Source organism: Suricata suricatta, chromosome 12 (genome assembly GCF_006229205.1).
Source record: "Suricata suricatta isolate VVHF042 chromosome 12, meerkat_22Aug2017_6uvM2_HiC, whole genome shotgun sequence".
Classification (NCBI taxonomy): Eukaryota; Metazoa; Chordata; class Mammalia; order Carnivora; family Herpestidae; genus Suricata; species Suricata suricatta.
The window spans coordinates 85469653-85493033 of NC_043711.1; the positions used below are offsets into that span (position 1 = coordinate 85469653).

General features: G+C 42.4%; 1 protein-coding gene across 1 annotated transcript in view; it reads left to right on the forward strand.

Annotated features, from left to right (window-relative positions):
* CTNNBL1 (catenin beta like 1) overlaps positions 1-23381 on the forward strand; it is a 157384-nt gene that overhangs the window by 8666 nt on the left and 125337 nt on the right. The gene's annotated exons all lie outside the window — the stretch shown is intronic.

Consider the following 23381-nt stretch of genomic DNA (forward strand, 5'->3'; position numbering starts at 1 on the left):
TCTGCTGTCGGGAAAGTGTTGCTTCTTCAGTCTTTTCTCTATCCCTTCCTTTCTATTTCTGCTGCCACCATTGTTGTTTAGACCCTTGGGACTTTGTCACAAAAGTAGCTTTCTAGTTGGTCTTACTTTTTTTTTTTTTGTGGATCTCATAGTGATACGGTGAGTGCAGGTTTATTTTCTTCATAGGCTGACAGAACTGTTTTCCCTAGTCATAGACTTCGTGCTACCTAGTTCAGCTTCCTTTGGAGGTGGGTTTTATTGAGATGCCTAATTTTGGCAGTGAACTTGAAGAAGATAGCCATACCTTTCTGCAGTCTCTCACTGTGTGTTGTTAGGGGGCTTGAGGGACCTGGCGGGCCCAGGCAGTGGAGCAGGCGACTCCTGATCTCAGGGTTGTGAGTTTGAGCCCCAGGTTGGGCGCAGAGCTTACTTAAGTAAATAAATAAATTGGGGGTTGAATTTATAAAGCTTACCCCAATAGAGAAGTTTACAACTGTAAAAATGACTGCATTAGAGAATGTGAATGGCTCAGAAAAGCTTGTCAGCTCTACTGGAGGAAATAATTCAAAGCATGTTCTCTCTGAATGTGCCCATGAGGTGTTAGTGTGGTGAATGAATGAACACTCATTTGGGGTCAGACTCCTGTGTTTGAATCCCATCTCTGCGGTTTGCTGGCTGTGTGACCTTGGGTCAGTTATTACCCTCTTTAAGCCTCGGGTCTTCATCTTTAAAAATGGAGATTTAATAGTAGTATATCTCTGCCCACCAGTAGGAAAACAAAACCAAACTCCATTTTACGATCTTTTTTAAAATACAGGATTAAATAAGGCTGGGTAGTGCTAAGTAGTATAGTGCCTGACACATAAGTGCCCAGTAAATGTTAGCCATTGATTTTTAATTATTGGTATCATTACTAGCAACACACATTCTATCACAAAAGAAAAAATGTTTTTTTGAATTCTGCAGAGCTGCCTCAGTATTCCCAAGGTCATTGGTCCCTTGGAGATTAAGGTTTAGAGTGCAATAAAAGGAAATGAGAACAGTTTGTCACCCACACATGCCACAGTGTAGAACTGTTCTCAATAGATTAAAGCACAACCCTTCTCCGCCACAGTTAGCAGTCATTGATATCAAGAATTATGTCATCAACGCAGTAATTCTTTTCCCCAGGTCTCTTTAATATTGCTGAGATATCTCAGCGTTCCCCTTTTCTACTGCCAGAAATCTCATTTACAAATTACTCCTTTCTTTTTCTTTCTTTCTTTCTCTCCCCATCCCCTCAAGGTTCCTGAAGGAAGTGGTTGTTGGTCCGAGTCTTACACAGCTATAGAGAAATCGGAGTTAGGAGAAGGTATAGCTCCAATTCTCTTCCTTTCTCTGGAGTCAGCCATTTGATTCTAGTATTTCAGATGAATGATTGAAGTCCATTTTCTTTTCTGCAGTGTTCTAGGAGTGACTGATTTGAAAGTGTGGTGGGTTAAACTTTAAAACCCCGTGTCCATGGTGGGTTGGTAAATAGAAACTAGATTGTCTTCAATCTAGTGAGACTACCACAGTGCATTTTCATCTTTTAACTTGTTTTAGGTTATCATTGCCTGTGAATAGTCTCTGCTTGGGCTCCTTAGACTTCGTGTCAGCTCCCCAGTAATGTCCAAAGCCGTCGAGTGAACTGAGAAGGACTTGAAATCAAGCAGAGAGTGTTTTGATGCTTCTCTCTCAATGTGTGTGACTGTATTCGAAAGGCAGATATGCTTGGTTATTGAACAGTTTGTGTGGCCTTATTTATGTGTTCATTTTGTTAACATAAAATTGAGGATTAATTACATTTTTTATTTGACCTCCTCTCTCTCCAGTTAAAAGCAACTGAGTTAAAATTATTTTTGGGATTTTTTAGTAAATTTTAACAATACATCAGTCTTTTGGTGTATCTGTCATGTTGGAATGCTGTTTTCTTTGTGGCTTTGGATAAAAATAAAAGAATTGTAGCTACAGTTTGCCCTGTTCTCTTTTACTGGCCTCTTCAAACATTAATACTTCCATAGGACCAGCTAATAGCTTCTCATATTAATGATAAGGGAAATCTGAGTTTTCAAGGCTACATAATTATTGACAGAGAAGCTGAGACATGGAGTGGGGGCTCTGGCCAGGAGTAACTGTTGGGCAGGGAGAGATAGAAATGCCAGAAAGTCAATGGAACGCTAGCACTCAGCACAGAAGGAGGATAAGCAAACAACATTACCGTTGATGAATTGGGGGTTGTCATGGGAAGAAACCCACAATGAGGTTTCTTTTTATTTCATTTGTTTTCTTATTTTTGAGAGAGAAAGAGAGAGAGAAAGTGCACAGAGGGACAGAGGGAGAGGAAGAGAGAGAATCTTAAACAGGCTCTATTCCCAGTGGGGCTTGATCTCACAGCCCATGAGATTATCACCATGGCCACAATCAAGAATCAGACACTCATCTGACTGAGCCACCAGGTGCCCTTCATGTCACCATTTTTAAAAAGGAAGCTCAGCGTGGGTGACTCAGTCAGTTAAGCACCTGACTCTTGATTGGCTCAGGTCATGATCTCACAGGTTGTGAGATGAAGCCCCACGTGGGGCTCTGCACTGACGGCATGGAGCCTCCTTGGGCTTCTCTCTCTTAAATAAATAAGCATTAAACAGTTAAAAAAAGTATGAGTTATATTGAATTGCACTAACTCCTCTTTTATCTGGTGTCTTTTGAAAATGTGGTGTTCCTCCTAGACAGACTTTTCCAGATAGCAGAGACTTCCAAGTGGGGTGAAAGTTGTAGAACAAGGTCTCCCTCTTCTCCAGGTGGGGAAGGCAACTGGCCTCAGGATCCCACGTACTCGATGATAGAATGGAGTTCAGAACAGTGTCTTTTCTGTATTTAAGACTCGAATTTTCATTTTGTGTGGAGTGTTTTCTAAAACATAAACATTTTGCCATTCTCTCTTTTTTTAATTTTTTTATTTAAATAGTTTATTACCAAGTTGGTTTCCATATAACACCCAGTGCTCTTCCCCACAAGTTCCCCCCTCCACGACCATCACCCCTCTTCCCCCTCCCTCCTCAGCCCTCAGTTTGTGCTCAGCATTCAAAGGTCTCTCATGATTTGCCTCACCCTCTCCCCAACTCTTCTTCCCCCCCTTTCCCCTCCCCATGGTCTCTTATTAGGTTTCTCCTGCTAGACCTATGAGTGGAAACATATGGTATCTTTCCTTCTCTGCTTGTCTTATTTCGCTTAGCATGACACCCTTGAGGTCCATCCACTTTCTTACAAATGGCCAGATTTCATTCTTTCTCATTGCCATGTAGTATTCCACTGAATATATAAACCATATCTTCTTGATCCATTCATCAGTTGATGGACATTGAGGCTCTTTCCATGATTTCATTCTTGCCATTCTCAGTTGGTCACACTGTTGTCTTAGGGTCGTTATTATGAACACATGTTAATCGTGCCCAGATTTCTCTTAGGATCTTTTGAGGTGTGGAAAGTTGTTACTCCTGTATTAAAACTCTTTGGAGTGTTACAGAGAGATTTTAAGTTCTTGTGCCTGTTGTTTATGATTTTTCTTATCTTTGGTGTCAGCTATCACTCCTTAGTGGTGGTGTTTGATGGGATAAAATAGAATAAAATCTAACCTTTGAGGCCCTTCTTGCTTTCTTTTCATGGTGTCCTGAAAAGTTGAGGTTGTTGGATCAGTGAAGCATTCGTGGTCATCTTTGGATGACCCATAACATTTTAGGGCTCTTAGTTACTAAAGTCTGTAACTAATACTAATATGATCGTATCAGTGTAATGTGTCTTTATTTTTCATCCAGCATTTCTTCGAGATCTCTTTGCCTACCATCTTAAGCTGAAGACTGAGCAATTCCTAGTGCCCACTAATCATGAGTCTTTCAAGAAAATCTAGCCCTCACAAACAGAAGCCTAACGTGGCCTTCTGTGGAATGTGCCTTTCCTTCATGGCTGCGTATCTTTCCGGAGGGGAGCCATTTACCTTTCTGGTGGCCTTGACGGTACATCTTTAAGCTATTCTTACATCTAAATCCACACACCTACCTGCCCATGAAATCTAGAATGTTCCAGGTACCTGAGACCCAGTGTGCTTGTTTCTGATGTGTTCATGCCTCTGCCCCTGTCTTGTTCTTGGCTCTATCTCCCGTTTCTTCTTCTCCCCTTCCTCTCCCTTTCCCTCCCAGGTATGTACATCTGCTCTCTAGGTCCCGACTGCTGCTTCATCCAGAAGGACTCTGGCTTGCTGGGGACTCGGGCTGCCTCATTTGCTATGTCTTCCTTTGCTAGACCATTATTTATTTATTTAAAAATTTTTTTTAATGTTTATTTACTTTTGAGAGAGAGAGAGAGTACCAGCGGGAAAGGGCAGAGAGGGAGAGACACAGTATCTGAAGCAGGCTGTAGGCTCTGAGCCGTCCACATCGAGCCCTAGGTGGGGCTCAAATTCAGGAACCATGAGATCATGACCTGAGCTGAAGTGGTATGCTTAACCAACTGAGCCACCGGCGCCCCTGCTGGACCTTCAGGACCGGCCTCCAGCCTCTGCCCATTGGTGGTCACCATTGCTAGCCTATCTCATCCTCCTGTGAAAGGACCACTTGGGCAGGACTCTACCTGAGAGGCTTGCAGATTTTCAAATTCCGCAACTTTGAGAGTCTGCAGGTTCATCTGAATCTTGGCATTGCCAGTGTTTCCTGATCACTCACCAGGGGTTGGTGAAGAACCAACCAGTGTTTCTAGGGCATTGTAACACATGCCGACGGTCGGGCTGGGAGCCAGTGTAGATTTTTGAGGCTTAGTGAATTTCATTTAGATTCATGATCCATATTGAACCTTTCTTTAATTATTCAATGGATACTTATAAATGCCTATTAAATGGAAGTTGCTATACTAGATACTGGGAACAGAGATGCACAAGACATTGGCAGTCTTCTTGGCTTTATGGAACTTATATCCAGGGAGGCAAGGCAGACAATAAACAAGAAAAACAAATATAAATAAATAAAAACACCCACACAAGCAAACAAATACTATACACACAAGACCAAGATAATTTCAAATATGGATATGAAGAGGGGAAATGGACTGATTTGTAATAGAGTGATGGAGGAGCCTCAGAAGGTTCTAGAAGGCCTCTCTGAGGAGATAACATTTGAAATGAGAACTGAATGACGAGAAAGATTCAGTTATATGGAGCTGTTGGAATAGCAAGATAGGCCTCGGGAAAACCAGTACAAAAGCCCTAAGGTGGGACCAAGCTTGTCACGTTTGAGTAGGGTGGCTGCAGCATGGTGAGTGAGAAGGAGACACAGAAATAAGGACAGACAGAGGTCAGCTGTGGGGAGGTGGGGGAACCCTAAAACGTTTAGATATTATTGTCAGGACAGTGGGAAGCCATTAGGGGTTTTAAGCTGCAGAGTGACACAATTTGGTTTCTGTTTGAAAAGATCACTGTGTCCTCAGCATGTCAACTAGATTGGGGGGGGCGGGGGGAGCAGCCTGGCCGGCTGAGATGTGCAAAGTGGGCAGAACTCACCTTTGTGCCGCAGAGGGCCGGAGCTGAAGCTGTGCTCTCCCTAGGATAATTGCTTTCTCACTAGGTGTTTTTCCGAATCTCCCACTTGTAAACATTTAATCTTATGTTCTGGCTTAATCAAAAGGCAGCGCTTTCCTCGTGCCAGGCTTGGCACAGAAAACGTGGGCATGGTGCCTTTTGTTGAGCACCCTGGCCTGGAGAGAATGAAGAAAGGAGCCCTTGTGGACCTGGGGACAATGTAGCTGACCTTCAGCACCTGGTAACTTGTAGGAAGCTTTGGAATCCATAAACTTTATGTGCTTCTGCAAAACAGTTGCAGATGGTCTGGACTGATGATTAAATATCAGGGCTGCTCTGCCCAGATCTGCTGTGGCTGTCCTCTCCACGTCTGGTTGTACTTTACAGCAGGTAATTAAAGGGGCACAGCTCTTTCTGGTTGGCTTAAGGGGAAATTTCAGTTCCTGCTAGTTGTGTAAGTGACTGCAGTAAGCGGTGGCTGTGAATGGCTACTTTTGTTTTCAGAATTAAAAAACAACAACAACCAACCAACCAAACTTCAAAAGAACTCGCTCTAATGAAAGGGAATAATTGCCTGCCTTCGCTTTCTCTGCTGACTCTCCAGTGGGAGTTCTGCCACCAGACCTGTCAGACTTGGTTGGCAGGGACTTTTTCTCCTGAGTTAGCACAGAGATCTGAATGGGCAGAGAGAACACAAATTAGCGGTGGTGCCAGCCTATCTGCAGAGGAGCAGACTTCCTTCTGACCAAAGGTGCCTTCGGTGGGCACCACCCTAATTCCCACTGCATCTCTTACCACTGACAACGGGACTTTTCAGCAAATGAAAAGAATTGGTTAATCATCTCTGGAGCTGGGCAGTTTTTTACTAGACGTGTGAGTTTCAAAGACCCTCAGGCTACTCAATCTGCCAGTGTAAAGTCACTGAATATTATCACCTTGGCTTCATACTGGGATTCTGCTACCTCATTCAGTGTAATGAACTTGGGGAGACAAATTGTGATTCTCCTCTCTCTCTCTCTCTCTCTTGGCCGAAGATTTCCTCTTTTACCCTTTTACAAGGACACAGAAGGCTCAGTGGGACAGGAAGAGATGGGGTCTGCCTTCTGGCTGACATGGCTTGTGCCAGGGGTTGCATGCGGGCTCCATAATCAAGACTGCAAATCACTTTCCGTCTTCTTGGAGCCTGTCCCGTAATTAGAAGATTAAGCATTTTGTTTAAATTAGTAGTTTCTCCCCTACCTCCTCTGTGTGCTTAAAATCATCATCAGAGCAAGGTGGAGTCTGGTTGTCTGAAAGCGGGCCCCACGTGCTCGTTGTGATTGTCAGCAAGAGGTTGGGGAAGTCTTCCTTCAATTAAAAAAGCAATTTTGACCGTGGGCCGCCTTGTGTGAGGCCGCTGCTCTTCTGACCAGGTGAACTTTTCGATTGCGGAGTATAGTGAGTAAAGCGTTTCTCTGGAGTGTGACACCGAGCCTAACAGGACAATATCAGGAGGCGGGTGCGGCTGGGCTTGAAGTATTCCTCTGCATTAATGGCAGATTTGCTTTCAATTGACCAGTTGTGTTTATGGGAGGAAAGGCTTACTTACAGGGATAGTATGGTCCTGATTTGAGGTAAATGAAAAGCAACTCACAAAGGAGCTTTTGGAAATTGTCATACTTTTAGTGAAGTATAAGAATATGTGATTTCTCCTCCCTCTGCCACCACACCAAAAGAAAAAAACAACTGAAGGGCAGGGAACTACCAGCCCACTAAGAGCCAGGCATTGTGCTATTTGATGTATACATGTTATTCCATTTCATCCTAAAAGCAACCCTGGGAAATCAGTATCCTTATTTCCATTTTATAGATGAGGAAAGGTAGTTCTCAGAGGTTTATTTTTTATTATTTTAAAAATTTATTTATTTTTGAGAGATAGCATGAGCAAGGGAGGGAAAGAGAGAGAAAGAGACACAGAATCCGAAGCAGGCTCCAGGCTCTGAGCTGTCAGCACAGAGCCCAATGTGGGGCTCGAACCCACAAACTGCGAGATCATGACCTGAGCCGAAGCTGGACACTCAACAGCCTGAGCCACCCAGGCACCCGCCCCAGTTCTCAGAGGTTTAGTAACTTGCCCAAAGACATGAGGAAGTAGATGGCAGAATCTTTTTCCTAATAGAGGGCTCTGGTGGATGAAGGTAGCTTAAAAATAAAAGAAATCCTGAGATCATAGAGTGCAGCTGAATGCCCCCACCCATCCCCCAGTCTTGTACCTGCCTTGAGTCTACCATGTATTTCATTCTTGTTCAACAGAACACCATACCCTGGAAAGCAGAACACTGTATCGGTTACCAATCCAGGGAGGGCCCCGAACGCATCTGCCCATTGCATCTGGGTATTGGAGTTGCCAGTGACAACAGTACACAGTACACAGTCAAATACTGGATGGAATGATGCTTAACTCACCCAGAGAAGAGACAAAAAGCAGAGTCAGCTCCTGGGATGTATGTCAGTCCTTGTGGCTGGTGGGGCCCTCCCCCTTCCTCTGAAGCTGGTGCAGGGCCATTGGCTTACATGCAGCCCTCTCTCCTGCAGCAGAAGGACCCTGACCGGAAAGCTAGGTGTGTGCCTCAGGGGCACTGATGTACATGCTGAAGCAGAGCAAAGGCACACTCATGGAGCATGATGATATTGCCACACAAGGTGATAAGCTTGGCACGAGCTGTATGGGCTCCTTATCTCTTGGGGCGGAAGTGTGCCAGCCTGAGCCCATTCTTACACCAATGAGTGGGGTTGGAAGTACCGCATGCATGCGACTGCCTCTCCCAACAATTCTGTATTGAAATTACTTGGTTATATGTCTTTCTTCCCATTGGACTTTGAGCTCCTTCAAGGACAGTCACCAGATCAGTGCATGCTGTGTAGTAAATGCTCAGTAAATGTCTCTTGACAATTTGAAGGAAGGAAAGAATAAGGGATGAATGAATGAAGTAGTGAATCAAGGATTGGTGACTGAATTTGGTTCTCTTCTAGGTGTGTATTTATGTTGAGACTTAGCACCTCCACAGTTGCCTTCTCTTCCTTGCCTCTTCGTTCTCGATGGAGAGTGGATTGAGCTTTGTCTATGGATGACAGTGGCCCTGTCACTGCCTTAAAAAACAATAGATGATCTTCCTAAAAGCCTGACTCTCGGGGCACCTGGGTGGCCCAGTCAGTTAAGTGCGTGGCTATTGATATTGGCTTAAGTCATGACTTCACAGTTTGTGGGTTCGAGCCCTGCTTCAGGCTCTGAGTTGACACCACAGCTTGCTTGGGATTTTGTCCCTCTCCTCTCTCTCTCTGCTACTTCCCCACCCTCTCAAAATAAATAAATAAATAAATTTTTTTTTTTAAGCCTGATTCATATACAGTAGTAACCTGAGAGTTGACTGGCTTTTTTTTTTTTCCCTTAAGACTGGAGTTGCCTATGACTCCAATGCAAGAAATGGTTTGATCCATTTATTTGCCAAAGATTTGCTGTGGGTCTACTGTGGGCCATAGTTGCTGTTTTCTTTTTACCCAGCCTTCTAGGCGAAAAGTAAGAGATACTAATATAAGATTTAGTTTTTATTTCATGTTGATTGTATCTGGCGTACCCATTTTCATGTGATTTTTTTTTCTTATTTATTAACTACTTTTTCTGGGTTAGGTGCTTCCTCAGTATGAGGGCTTTTTCTAGGGATCTGATGGTGATATGCTCAGGGCCACATGTAATAACAGACTTCAGTGTCTGACTACTAAAGTCCATTTAGTTCTAACTGTACTGTGCTCCCCCCCTTTTCAAAAATGCTTTATTATTTATTTTTGAGGGAAAGAGAGAGAGCGCCCGCAAGTGAGTGAGAGACAGACACAGAATCCAAAGCAGCCTCCAGGCTGTGACCTGTCAGCACAGAGTCTGATTCGGGGCTTGAACTCAGAAGCTGTGAGATCATGACCTGAACCGAAGTGGGACGCTTAACCGACTGAGCCACCCAGGCGCCCCTTATGCTTCTCTTTTAAGGGGACTAGTTTAGCATCAGTTTCTTCTGTGCTTTTTGTCTTGTACAGGCTTGGGACACACAGGTTTCTAAAACAAGTAGTAGTAGAGCTGCTAAAAGTTCACTTAAGTTTAAGTAACCTCGGGAAACACATCTGCGGTAAGTGCGGAAAGCCAGTAAGTCGGGATGATTGCCCCGGCACATGGCGGTCGCATGATGTATGGGGAAGAACTTTAGGTTTAGACTGTTGAAATCCCATCAGCACTATTTTCTAGCGGTTTGACGTTAGGCGTTCGCTAAGCAAGCCACCTGGGCCTTGGTTTCCTCACTTGAAAAACCAGGGAATGGATATTCCCTCCCTCTCAGGGCTGTGTCAGAAGTCAAAAGATGATGACATGTTGGAGGTCCTGGTGCATAATAAGCACTTAGTTCATAGTAATGCTTACATAGCTTGGACAGTCACTTGGTGAGGAAGCTGTAGAGGGATTCTCTATGGTTTCTTTAAACCCTAAGATTCTCTGACCTCAGTGCCTCCTAAGAAGCACTTTGTGTGGTTTATATCTGACTTTGCCTATCGAGGCCCATCCTGGCTTACTTACACAGCTTTGTTTAAAAGAGGCAGCCGAGTTCCCTCGTGTGCAGGGTTTTTCCACCAGTGTAGCTCTGTGTTTTTGGTATGTTTGCTGGGATTCTCCAGTTTCTAAGTAATTTCAGCCTGCGACGAGTCGGACTGACGGCAGGCTGCCTTAATGCAAGTGTTATAAACAAGATTAAGAGGTTGTTGAGAAGATACCAGCGGAGCTCTGGGACCGGCTTTCTGGAGTCCTAAATTGACAGCTAATGGCTAGTTTGCCTTCATGGCTCTTTCTGAGTTGGTCGTAACTGCCTAGAGATTCACCCACAGAGGAAACTTGCTTATGAAAATTCACTTTGCTTTCCTTTCTCAGAAAGTAAAGCTCCTGTAACATGTAATAATGTCTTTGCATTATGCAAAAAACAGTTGCCTTTGCAGTGTTTTAAGATATGTTCTTTGAAGGCAGCCAATTCTTAAGGTTTTTTGTTTGTTTGTTTTTTTGATACCATAAGCCTGCCAGGCTTCAAAGAGATGGTTCACATTATTCTTTTATATATAAGACAGTTACTTAATTATCTTACTCCTTGGTAGAGTCCCTTCCTGCCCAGCAAAATACACATTTTGCCTTATCTGGTCTATCTCCTTGATGCTACTGCTAGGAAATTGAGTGTCCTGAAATGTTCTTGAAGCGAATAGTTATTGGTTTAAAATAACTTTAAAGCCATTTTATAGCCTCCCTGCAAGAGAGTTGTGGTGTTGGGGATAGAGCTTGTAGGGGGAATTTGTCCTGGCCTGAGGTATTTGCCCAGGCTCCCAGAGAACTCTTTTCCATCATGTTCCATGTGGTCAGGTGGTCAGTGTTGTTTTCTAGGTGGAGAAACCGTTTCTGACTCTCAGAATAACTCACCGTACTTGTCTTTATGGGGAATGGAGGTGTTCTGCGGACTTTAGTGGTTTGTAAAGCCTCTAGAAATAGTAAAACCTTTGAGTTGAGGAAAATAAAGTGCGTCTCAGACGAAAGTAGACATGAATCCATCTCTTTTCATTGTTTTTGATGGGCTCATCAGCAGGCATGTATTGAGGCCATAACACCAGATACTTCCTTCAAGCTGAAAGAGGTAAATTGGCACTAGAAAGAAAGTATATTCTATAATGATGCTATGTTTTCAGACTTTAAAATATTACCCATAATGTTGAAAGATATTCTCTTTAACAGGATACTCAGGGTAAAGTTTCATGTGAGTTCTGTCTTCCTTGAAATAAGGTGTCAGCTGTTGTGTAACAGACCTATGTGGGTAAGTTTTAACCTTTAAAAAGAGTGATGGTGATAGTTAAAGTGCTAGGCTCCTGAGATCAAAACCATGTCAGAACCCTCAAGGAATTAATGAGCAACCGGGAAGGACCCTAGGTTACGTAAATGAATAAAATTATTCATGTCTCACTTAGGATCTGGTTCTCACTATTCAGTCCCAGGTTATTCGTCTCCCTTCCCTTTCCCACTTTCTCAAAACATCTTCACTTCCTCTTTTCTTTCCTATCTGTCTTCCTGTGGTATACATCCTTTCTCCCGAATCACTCTTTCTGTTTGGAAGAGGAATGACGTTTTGAGTCTTGGCAATGACCTCAGAGGCAACTTAGAGAAAAAGTAATTAAAGATTTCCTTGCCCTGCTTTAGTCTTAATGAAATTGTCCATTGCTAGAGGCAGTATTCCACCGGCTGGAATCTTCTCTGTCAGCATGATCCCACAAAACGGTGGGCCACATTACTTGAAGTATCACTCTGTGGGTCTGCGGGCTGCTGGACGAATACTCCCGCCCCCCCACCTCTGTGACAAGCACTTATAAAGTATCTAACCTTTGTGTTACCCCAAATTATAAAGTGAATTTATTGTATCTGAGCTTTGCTTTAAAACTATAAATAATTTAAAACAGCATTGCCGTATTAATTTTTTATTTAATGTTTAAAGATTCAGAGTGGACTGGGCGGGTTACCCAAATGGTCTAGGGGAGGAAGCTCTTCCTGAAATCTCCATATAGACAGATGGCACTAAGCTTTTCCAAAAGGGCAAAGAGCAGCTACAGGAAGGAGCTTTCCTGGTGAAAGGCATGGGCAGAAAAGTCACACAAGAGATTTTAATCTTAGTTGAAAGATGATGGCAGCGGGGAGAGAGGATACCAATTATACCTTTAAGACGGTAGTTTCTGAGGTTGTGACTAAGGAAAGGGGTCTGGAGTGTGGACCTGATCCTGTAAAAGTGAGATGTTTCAGATCCTCTTCTGTCCATGACTCCAGGCTCAAGTCCTGTCATGTCCTTGAATCTTAGTTTATTCATCTGTAAATTACGAGGTTGTACTGATACTCTTTGAATCTGAATTTTACTGTTCTTTTTTTTTTTTTTAATGTTTATTTTTGAGAAGCAGAGAGAGACAGAGCACAAGCAAGGAAGGAGCAGAGAGAGAGGGAGACACAGAATCAGAAGCAGGCTCCAGACTCTGAGCTGTCAGCACAGAGCCCGACACAGGGCTTGAACCCACAGACTGTGAGATCATGACCTGAGCTGAAGCCGGCGCTCAACCGACTGAGCCACCCAGGCGCCCCTGAATTTTACTGTTCTTACCTGTATGTCATTTGGTGCCACTGTTAGGGAGTTTATTAAGGGATATATAACCCAGCCTGGTGTAAAATCAGATATGTAGGTGTGTATGAATTCTGGCTGGCTGCAGTCACTATAATGACCCAAGGAGCTGAGGCTATGTATACATTATGTACATTTGCTAACAGTAGGTTGTGAATCCTGGGTGGTCCATTGGTTTAGCTGTCCTTTCCCCCTTGTCTCTTGCTGATTTAGCAACATGGGTTAAAGTGCCTACTCTGAGGTGGGGCACTGTTGGATGCTGAGAGGTGTTTACAGCAAGGGTCAGATCCCAGCATTCCCGCTCTTGAGGACCTAGCTCATGAATTAGTGGAGGAGATGGAGATTTATTCATGCATTGTTGTGTGCTGATGGAGGTATGGTATGATCCACTGCTGAGGAAGCCCGGAGGTCTCACTGGAGGTTTTGGAAGGTGACCTTTGAGCTGGAGCTTAAGGCTGAGAAGGATTTCTCTAGTTAGAAGGAAGGAGGAAAGGAAAGCGATCTGCTATTCATGGTACGGCTGTCAGTATTGACCCCATCCTGTCAGTATTGACCCCATCCGGGGCATTCTTTGAATAGCCCCAGGTGACTCTGGGGTCCCTCCCTGAATCTTCTCTGATTCCTGTGTTCGTTTTTCCTATAGCAGGGTTTCCAGAGCATGTACTATCCTGCTCGTGCATTTTCTAGATTTAATGCCTCTTTTTTAAAGTGCAGTGGCTAATTCAGTGCTGTGGGACTGTAGCCAAATTGGATGTTAATGCTTCTAATTATGTGACTTTAATATGCATTAACTTAAAAAATTTAAAGTTGGTCATCCTGTTGATTCACTGAATCCTGAGATTTCCTGAAGTCATCAGCTCTTTTCTGAATGAATTGTTTTTAAGTCACATTTCCCCTGGCAGGGATTTTACATATTTGCTCTTTTGAATTTAAACAAAGGACCCCACCGTGCTTGTACTCTTTTGGTTCCAACAGTTATGGTCCCACCTATCTGTACTACCAATTGCCCACATTTCTCTGTCTGCCTGCATGAGTAACTTTGTGAAAGATCTTGTTGAGATAAAAGTCCCCAATACGTGTTGTAAACCTTTAACCTTAGTAATAAGCCCTGCAAGGAACTGTAACCAGTTGGGCGTGACTTGTGCCGAAGGATTCCCTGCTGGCTTCTAGTGGTCCTCCTTTTTCCCCCCTCTAAGTGTGTGCATAACACACTTAGGTGATTTTTTAGGTGATTTGCCAAATTCACCTAAGATCTTCTTTTTTTAAGAAATAAAACCTTATAAATACAGTTGAAGTCTCCTGTCTGTTTATCCTTCCTATCCTTCCCTACGTAATCCCGTTTCATTGTGCGCCTCTCCCTAATCCAATTTCTTTTATTACCCTTTTAAGAAGCAGTCACTATCCTGAATTTGGTGATTATTATTCCCACACATTTTTAAAATTATTACTACTTATGTGTATAACTGGTAATTACTGAAATTTTCTTTTCTTTTTTCTTATTACAAATATGTTCCAGTGAACATTCTTTAAATACCTCCTTGTGCATATGTCTGAAAATTTCTGTAATGTGTATACGCCTAGGAGTAGAATTGCTGGAGTAGTCAGAATATCTGTGTGTTTTCGGTGTTACCAGGTATCACCAGGTAGTTCGATACTCGTTTTTACACTCCTATCAGTAAGTTTTACCAGATCCTGTTTCTCCACATCTTCACCAACACATTGCTATATTTTAATTTTTTCATCGTTGGCCAATCTGATGCTGTTTTATGATTTTTCTGATTTGTAGTGCATTGGGTCCCTTTTTATATGCCTCTGGGCTGCTCAGTATTTTTTCTTTTGTGATCGTAATTGTAATGCTATTCTTTGTCAGAAGCTAAATTTAAGTAATTGTAAGAGTCTGTCATATATGTAGGACTTTGCATTAGCAGTCATTAAGGAAAATTGAATCTTAGGTTCTGTTTTCTTTTCAGATGCTGTATCTTTATCTTATTTAACCTTACTCTCCCTTACTAAAGGCAGTCTTGTGAAGTAGCAGGGCCAGGGCGGAGCATTTATATACATGCTGCCCGGTTAAGTCAAATGACTTCTCTAAGGTCATGTGACTGGTGACTGATTCCCAAGAACCTAGATTTTTCTGATTATCGGTTTGCTGCTCTTTGCATTGTACTATGTAACTTCTTTTAGATCAGTGTAGTTATGTTGTTATTGTTGTTGGATTGATGTCTAGTATTCCCTCTAGCACCTAATAGAGTGATGTTCATGTTCTGTTAGCTTAGTAAACACTTCCTGAGTGAGTGAATGAATGATGATGGGTCTGGTGTAACTGACAAAACGTTCATAATAAGTCTGCTAAAATGGAGGCGGTTTACCTCCAATGATTTTACAAGTATCTGCCTTTGTTAGCCTTGATAAATCAAAGAAACTGAATCAACATTCAGCTTTCTGATGCAGCTGCAGAATTAATCAGAGAAGATGTCAAAGTAAATCATGGATGCTAAAGTATAGTTTGTACTTTTAAAAAAGAAATCTACACACCCTTTGGAGGTGAGATGAATATATACAGGCTTTAACAAGAAGTAAGAATTTTTTTTGGTAGGAAGAATTGATTAAGTAGAGTCTTAATGACTAGTGATTTAAATAATAAATCACATCCAGGTTACTTGTCAGCCAATCAGATTACAGATCTTAAGTGAAAGTCTTGGTGATTTTAATTTTTGATACATTGATTTTTCCCCACTCCTTGTGGGCATTGTTAAAACCCATGTTCTCTAGTAATTATTGTGTTCTCAGTACCTATGAGATTGTGTATGTGTGTGTGTGTGTGTGTGTGTGTGTGTGTGTATGAATTAAGTAAATGAGAGTTCTATTTTATATTTGCAATAACTTTCCTTTGAGATTTTTAGTGTTTAGTACTCGGTTTTTCTTCCAGATAAAAAGGTAATAAATTGTCATGATTACATTTTTTTTAGCGTTAAGTCTTGTAAAGACATAATATGTAGTTATATATGAATACCTGGAATATTTCTCAGACATTCCTTAAAAATATGACAATTCCTTGTTGGTATAGCACTCTGTAGTTTACATATGGTCTTCTCCTAAGCTGTTTCAGTCATCACAACAACCCTTTGAGGTAGGCAGAATTTTCTGTCTCTGATGGCTTTGATCCCTGATTTTGAACTTTGGCTGATGGTAGTTGCAGCATTAGAGACTCTGAGCTTTTTCAGTTGTGGTGCCTTAAGCAAATTTGCAAGGGAGCCCTGATGTTAACTTTGGCAGGTTTCATGCCTGCAAATATTGATTGAGCCAGAAGTCCTAGTTGTAAAATGTCACCAGTGAATGTGCAGCCAGCAAAAGCAAGGGAAAACTCATTACTGCAGCTCATCTGTAACTTCTGGGTCAGGCTACTCACTACCATCTGGTAAAAATGAATGTTTGAAAACTCCCTTTTATTCTGACAAAATGTAATCAGGCGAGGTCAACGGCAGATGATTTCCGAGCATTTCAAATTGGTTATACCATTCCATCCACAAGCTTGGGTTTGTGACATTCCATATGTCCAATTACCTTAAGAGGTATTAGAAAGCTTTAAAATCATGAAACCTCAAAATAACGGCAGGAAGGAATTTAATTGTGTGTACCTACCTTTCTCCCCTGTGCTACATGCATACCCCCCCATATAAAAGTGTTTATTGTGTAGAAGAAAAGGCAATGATAGAGAAAGAAAGAAATCGGATTACTGTCTTGAAAATAATCTAAAGATTGTTTTCTTTTTTAATGTGAGAGTGAGACTAATCATGTTTATATTGCTTTAGAAAGATTAGGAGAAAAAAGAGGGAAAGATTAGGGACCAAGAAGAAAATTGTAAACTGAAAGGTTTCTCCTCAATTTAACAAACTGAGTGAGTCAAAGATGGAAGGGGCACGACTTAGGGAGGAAGGAAGTTTCTGGTCCCCAGAAGTGTTAGGAAAGTCCCAGCCTGTGCCCTGCAGACATGTTTTAAATTTTTTTTTTTAATGCCTTTATTTTTGAGAGAGACAGCGCGAGAAGGGGAGGGTCAGAGAGAGACGGAGATACAGAATCTGAAGCAACCTCCAGGTTCTGAGCTAGCTGTCAGCACAGAGCCCAATGCAGGGCTCAAACCCACGAACCATGAGATCATGACCTGAGCCTAAGCCAGACGCTTAACGGGCTGAGCCACCCAGACATGTTTTAAAGGGGATTCGTTCTCAAAGAGATGATTGGGTTAGATCAAGGCTTCCTAAAGCCTGGGTGTCTCTAGTTCCTCAGAATTACTGCAGGAGGTTGTGAATCCAGACCACAGGCATTTTCTGCAGAATGAATCCCAAATCTCTCAAAATTAATCCATCTCTCTCTCTCTCATAAATGTAGGAGTTAAAAAACAAATTCAGTGAAACGTATTACCAAATCGATAGTAATGTATTTGTTGTCATTGTGGCCTTTCTCCATCATTGGATATTAAAAGGTATGGCGGAGGGCGGGGAGGGCGTGTCTGTCATATTTTGACATTGAATAAAGGATCCTTTTGTTAAAACCTGTTAGTGGTCACCACCCTTCCCAACCTTGAGGTTCTTTGATTTTTGAATCAGTTGTAAAAGAGAGGTGGGAAGCTACGTGTGTTGTCTTCTCTGAGCTGGACTCTGCTGGACACTCTACAACATTGGCCTTTCTGTACTTATATGCATATATATACGTTTATGCCTAAATGTGTGAAAATGGTTATGGTTCCTTGCTTATAGATTGAGAAAACTCAGGCTTAACGTACAGGGACTAGGCTTTGAATTTAGGAAAATTTGGCTCCAGAACTCATTCTCCATACAGGATATCACCATTGCAAACAGGTTAGCAATGGGTAGTTAGTATAGCAAAGGAGGAAAAGCACTAAATTAGGAATTAGAAGCCTTGTATTATTGCCCATCACAGACAAATTACTTAAAGCCACTAGGCTCAGATTTCCCTATTTCTATAAAGAGACAGATAAGCTAGATTATCCCTTTGAGCTCAAATTTCTGAGTCTTTACCATTGTTTGATATTTAGGAATAGTACTTCATGCCCTACTTGGAAGGCTCTTTTCTGAAGTTATCTGAGCTTCTTGGTGCTAGGTAAAAAATTCCTGGTTTATTATAAGGTTCTAGAAGATTTCCTTTGACCTTTTCCATTTCTTAATAGAACTGAACGTATTTTTTCCTTCCATTAACATGAAAGTACATTTTATGAAAATCACCCCCTTTCTAAGCCAATATTCTTAGAATATTGAACTTACTTAGACTTCCCCTCCACCCCCCACAATACATATCTCCACTGTTACATCCTGGTATAGATGTGCTGTTCACATTAATAATTGCACTGTGTTTTCATAATTTATCATAATGATGCCATTATTGCTTATTATAGAAGTCCCCTTTCTCCTTCCCCACCCCCAAGTCTAATTGAGGTCGAGACAAGACCATAAATGCGATAATATAGATTGCATGCTCAGAGGAAATGGAGTTGGTTTCATAGTGGAGTTTTAATTTAGGATTCGTTCTGGTGATGTAGCCTCTTCCTATGGTACATTACTTTGAGCCCAATATAACTGCATTTTCCCACAGCTCCTCATTATAGCTACAGCTTCTCACTGCTTTTTAATTAAAAAAAAAAAAGGGAGAGAGAGAGAGGGAGAAAGGCAGAGAGGGAAAAATGAAACCAAAAGCTTAGGCTGGATATTGTCTGGGTACACAGGGAGGATTCCTAGGCAAATTACTTATTTAATTTTTTAACTCTTTCAAAGCTTTCATGGAGATGTCTTGATTTCTGCTTCCAGGGGAATATATACGTATATATCATCCATCACACACGCACACACATAATAGGCTCCAAGGTTTTTCAGAAAGTAAAGCATCTCATATGTATATAATCTTGAAGCTTACTATATATAAGCTTTGAGCAAGTGGAAATCCTTCATATATCCTAGAAAGGCTACCAGCTGTGTGTCTGGATGGTAGCACATGCTGAGTGAGCACTTACACCACTCACCACCGATGGGGAGGAAGGCAGGGAACACAGAGGAATTTTTAAGTCTTTAAAGGCTGGTGTTTTGGTATAACAGAAATTAAGAGTTAATCATTTTTTCCCTCTAGTCTTGTGGGCAACAGAAAACAAAGAAATGACTTGACGAAGAACAGTTTCTTTTGTCATTCCTTCATCTTGAGGGAATCCAAACACCTTTCAGATTCCACAACAAATTAATCTCCAAAGGTGACCGGGAAGAATGGCTTAAACCTTTTGGGATTGGTTTTGTAAGATGCAGGGAGAGCTGGGCCTGAGCTGTTGACCTGTCTGGCAGGCTGTGAGTGTTGCATTCCCTTCCCGCACCCGGGGCCCTGTGGCTCTTCTGTGGCAGAATCAGTTTGACAGCCCTGAGGCTCTTCCCACTTACATATTCGGGTTTTGTCTGGTGTAACTGATCACTCTCTCGGTAGTGAATATGGGTAAATACAATGTAGATGTTTATTTCTAGGTCAGGGTGTTGTTAGCTTCCTAATTTTTTTGGGCGGGGGGGGAACCTTTCACAAACAGGACTTCAGCTTTTTGTGAGTCCACATTTTATGCAGTGTTGCTGGAAAGACGGTTCCATTTTGGCTTTCTCGGGGAACAGGAATCCCTCCGATGAAAATGCTCTGAATCTGTGCTAGCCAGTCTGGTAGCCGCTGGCTATATCTAGCTCGCAGGTGCATGAAATGGGGCCGGGTCTGTGCTGAGATACAGTGTAAATGTAAAGTCGTCTGCCAAACTCCAGAGACTTACTGCGTATGGAAAAAAATGTAAAATACCACATTAGTAATTTTTTCATATTGATTACATGTTGAAATGATAATATTTTGAATATATTCAATTATAAAACGTATTATATTGAAAGCACCCTGCTTTTTACTTTTTGAAATGCGGCCCCTAAAAAATTAAATATTACACCTGTAGTTTGCATTACATTTTGATTGGGCAACAATGTCCTAGACTGTTAAGCCCCTTGACCACAAAGCAGTGTTTGTCTTATTCACACTTATGTCCCCAGTCACCAGCACAGGCCTTATACCTAGTTGGCATTTAATAAATATTTGTTAAAGAAGTGAATCTAAACCTTTATTATTCCGAGTGGTCAAATTTCAGAGATGAGTAGAAACTTCACTATTTGGAGTGTTCATATCTGAAAAAGAGACAGTTGGAGAAGAACAAACTTTTTTTTTTAAGTTTATTTATTTTGAGAGTGACAGATGAGCAGGGGAGGGGCAGAGAGAGAGGGGAAGAGAGTATCCCAAGCAGGCTCAGGACCGCCAATGCAGAGCCCAGTGCGGGGCTCGAGCTCACGAACTGTAAGATCATGACCTGAGCTGAAACCTGGAGTCGGACGCCCACCTGACTGAGCCACCCAGATGCCGCCGAACCGCATACCTATCTTTTGCAGGTGGAGCTAATGGTTTTGGTAAAGGACCCCGGTTGGAGCAGGTTGGACTGGGTTCTGCTGGAGAGCTATCACCGGTGGAACTCAGGCTGAATGCCCTGTGTGACGCGGAAGGGAATTGTAGAAACAGTTAGTGAGCCTGAAGATTGCCCTCTTAGGGATGTTCTGCGTAACTGTCCCTAAGGATGAACACAGCTGTTCTTGTGTCAGGAATCCATGCTGGCCCTGTCTGTCCCTGCATCCCCATTTAGACACGACCCAAATGGAAGCCTGGGACTGCCACTGGGCCAGCTTATTAGTTGAGGGTCCTTCAAGCCTTGCAGTTCCTTAATACGTTATTTGTTGAATAAATGGTTTAACAAATATTATTAGGTCTTACATGGTTTTATGGGTATATATTCTTGACTGAAAGTCCCTCAGACCTGGCTCAGTCAGGGTCTTGGGATCATGGTAGATCAGCAGACTTCCTAGAGGTCAGGTTCAACTTTGAGAAGGGGCCAGGTTGTCTTTGCAAGGGTTTATTGGAGGATCTGAGGCATCCCATCTCCCCGCTTATAAAATAGAACTGTTAACCTACTTCTCTTCCCCAGAGAGGTGGTGGAGATGAAAATAGGTGCTTTAAGTTCTGCAGAAGGAAAGTGCTATTTCAGTGGAAATTATTGGAGGTAAACGTGAAACTCCTCCCCTACCTCTAAAATGTTTGTTTTAAAAAAGTAGATTGGAAGATGTATTCCAAAGAGCCATTACCGTGTTCTCTCAGTTTTACGTTTCTTAACCAGGAAGGTGGGGGGCGGGGAGTATTTAGCTTCCTCCTTTTAACTGTAGTCCACTGCCTTTTCTCTCTGCCCTCAGAGATAAACAATCCCGAAACCTCCTTTCAGTGGAGAACTGTGGAGCTCATGCTTTGATTTGACTGCTGCAGCGGCTCACGCTAATCAGAATCGCAGCAGGCCTCGCTTTATGAGCCTGAAAGAATTAGTGTTCCCCGGGGGGCTGGCGTTCCTTACCTGCTGGGGAGCCACAGATTTCTGGTTTGAAGCCTGCCCTCCTTCAGGATCAAGCTACCTTTCCCTCCGTTCTCACTTGAAAACCACCACCTCCTTTTTCTTGTGCTCCCTGGTAACTGGCATGTTGATTTCTTTCTTGTTTCTCTCCTGTTTTTTCTAAGTGTAGACCAGTAACGATGACAATAGATTTTTTTTTGTAATTTTGTATTTATGGAAATAGAATGTTATCATATGAAGTTATAATCTATCTCACGGAGGCTAGGAACAGAGTGAAAAATAGCAGGTGGTAACCCACAAACCAAAATGTGAGTTTTTCTAAGCGGTGTCATATGCTTAGACTTACTGCACACCTGGTGTGGGGAACCAGCAGGGCGTGCGAATCCAGAGGGATGACTTTGCACCCCTGTGGTGGCGGAGTTCAGTAGCAGTGTGGGTTCTAAGTCACGAGGTGAGATGTGTCATGTGTTTAGTAGAAATTTGTCTCTTATCATCAGACAACTTAGCGGGTTGGCAGCAAATGTGGCATTTTCTTCTGTTGGTAGTAGTAAACTGTGTCACACCAGCACACTATTGGTTTATACCAGTAAAGAAAAGCTCGTTGAGCCTAACACACGTGTCCTGTGTTGAGGACGACAGAATCATGCGGATTACCTTCTAGGAAAAATGTTTTATATTTGTTTAGTAGAGTTATAGTTAGCATTCTTTCGCTACAGTTTGCAACCTTTTGATACAGACTTCCAGTTACGAATAAGTTCTGGGAATCCAACGTATAACAGCGTGACTACAGTTAACAATACTGTATTGTCTACTTGGAAGTTGCTAAGAAGGTAGATCTTCAATGTTTTCACCCCCTCCAATAGTAAGTAAATAAAATAATTTTCAAAAGTAATTATATGAAGTGGCTGAGGTGTCAACTAACTTGTGTGGTAATTGTTTGCAACACACACACACACGCACACATGAATCAGATAATCACCTTGTGACGCGATGTTATATGTCAGTTATATTTCATTGAAGCTGGGAAAAAATGGTAAAAATACACATATACAAAAGCATCCTTTGATGTTCACAGGGAAAAGGGTTATAATTTCTGTTTGTCCTTTGCAGATGAGGAAACTGAGGTTTAGAGAGGTCACATGACATGCCCAAAGTTGCACCAGCAGTGAGCTGAGCTGATGGGAGATGGTGGGCTTTTTGATGCCTGGGGGGTGCAGTGCTGTTTCTCCTCAGCTCTGAAGTGCCCCATTTTCTTCCAGTGCAATAGAAGGTCACTGTTAAGAGCTCCTCCGGGGACTGCAGTGTCAAAGGCAAAATGAGGACCCAACAGTGTGGCACACGGAACCCTGGACTAGAAGTCAGGAAGTGGCGATTCTGATTTTAGTGCTGCTGCTGGTTTTGTGACTTAGGTTAATACTCGTCTGGGCCTGGCTCAGTGAAGTAGGACTTCGGGGTGCGGCAGACCCTCGGATGTTACATATGTAATATTCTCTGAAGTCCTTGGGAGGGCCTGTAGTCTTTCTTAGACGTGAACTAAAGCCATGTGCGGAGGGACTGGTGTTGGGGACTGTATCCCAACTAGTAAGCGAGCCTCACCTAGCTCAAAGTGGCTGTGTTCCTGGGGTTTCTGTACCCACGGGAACTCTTGTGAAGTGGGAAAATTTTGCATATTAACAATTCTATAAAAAAGAAAAAAAGCCAACTACCTTGTAGCTGATTTTAGTCATTTATTTATGGAATCGTTAAAGGTCTGAAAAATGACTGCTTAGAGCTTTACTTCATTTTGTGGGAGAAATTGTATTGTGTGGTGCTTTGCAAGTGGTGAATTCTTTTTTATTTTTTTAATGTTATATATATTTGAGAGAGAGAGAAAAAGAGCGCAAGCGGAGGAAGGGCAGAGAGAGAGGGAGACAGAATCCGAAGCAGGCTCCAGGCTCTGAGGTGTCAGCACAGAGCCCGACGAGGGGTTCGAACTCACAGGCTATGAGATCATGACCTGAGCCGAAGTCGCACACTTAATCGACCAAGTCACTTGTGCGCCCCTCAGTCCATGAATTCTTGAAAGCTTTTAGAATATTTGCTACGCATGCCCTTCTGTGTCTTTTCCAGCTCTGGAATCCTGTGTTTCTTT